We start from the raw sequence: 1,705 nt of genomic DNA on the forward strand, positions 1-1,705 counted from the left end.
GAGGGGGGGGGTCGTTAAACGGAGGTGATGACGATCATGAGGTGAGGGGAGATATCTGGAATCGGTTGAGGAGGTCAGGGCTAGCCGGGATGGTGGCTCTCTGAAAACTCACATGGTGGGAAATATCTGCAACACGTAGGCAGGCTGGAGAAGAGAGATAGAAATGGATCAGTTGAAAGACTAAACTATCTAAAGATACTTCTAAAACGTAAAACACACACATTGAAGCAAACTTTTAATTTGGCTCTATATTCCAGCATTTTGGATTTGAGATCAAATGTTTATATTGGCCTTGCATCGCAGTGTCGCGGCATCACTACAGCCTGGGGTTCGATCCGGGAGTCCCATAGGCCAGCACACAATTGGCCGAGCGTCGTCAGGGTTAGGTTTGGCCGGGGGGGGGCCTTTACTAAGCTCATCGTGCTCTAGCGACTCCTTGTGGCAGGCCGGGTACCTACAGGCTGACTACGGTCATCAGTTGAATAGTGTTTCCTCCGACACATTGTGCGGCTGGTTTTGGGTTAAGCGAGCAGGTGTTAAGCGCAGTTCGGCGGGTCATGCTTCGAAGGACGCATGACTCGACCTTCGCCCTCCTGAGCCCGATGAGACAAGATCGTAATAATGAAATTGGGGAGAAAAGTGGGGGTTACATTTTTTTTTTTAAAGTAATAAATGTATAATAAGCGACAGGATGTTACCTTTTATTTTAGGGTAATTTCATACATATCTGTTTTAGCATTTAGAAATTAAAGAGCTTTATGTAATCCACCCATTTGAAGGCGTGATAAGTATTTTGGACAAATTCACTTAGTGTGTCTAAAGTTTAGTATTTGATCTCATATTCCAAGCACACAATGACTACTACAAACTTGCTGGATGCATTTGCAGTTTGTTTTGGTTGTTTTTCAGGTTATGTTGTGCTCAATAGAGATTAATTGTAAATAATGTATTGTGTCATTTTGGAGTCACTTATTGTAAATAGAATAGAATACGTTTCTGAACACTTCTACATTAATGTGGATGCTACCATGATTATGGATAATCATGAATGAATCGTGAAAAAAGTTAGCGTCATAAATATCACACCTCCCATTATAGGTCATTTTTGGGGCTTTGTGCATCTAACTTTCTCACTCCTCATTCATGATTATCCATAATCATGGTAGCAGCCACATTAATGTAGAAGTCTTAAGAAACCTATTACAATAGTGACTCAAATGACAATATTATTTACCATTAATTTCTATTAGGCACAACATAATCTAAAACAACCAAAATGAACTGAAAATGCATCCAACAAAGTTTGTAGAGTCACAAGATTGATGGAGTCATTGCATGCTAGGAATATGGGACCAAATATTAAACTTGACTACAATGCAGCTTTTTTTCTCTCAATATCAAACTAATTTCTGGATAACAATTAACTATCTTACTGTGATTGTTTTCAATTAAAATTGTCAAAAATAACACAAAAATAGCTTCTTAGCAAAGAGCAATTTCTCAAGCAAGAATTTAGCTTGGACTGTCTGGGAGTGGTCTGAGTGTGGAGGGGAAAACTGAAACTAGCTGTTGGCAGGGGTTTTGGAACTCTTTCTTATTGGTCTATTAACTAATTTACCAGGCAACACTCCACCCACCAAAACATGCTTACATTTCAGACTGTCTTTAAAAACAGCTCTTACACTAAAATGGCATTATCATTTTC

This window comes from Salvelinus sp. IW2-2015, linkage group LG1 (genome assembly GCF_002910315.2).
Source record: "Salvelinus sp. IW2-2015 linkage group LG1, ASM291031v2, whole genome shotgun sequence".
Taxonomy (NCBI): Eukaryota; Metazoa; Chordata; class Actinopteri; order Salmoniformes; family Salmonidae; genus Salvelinus; species Salvelinus sp. IW2-2015.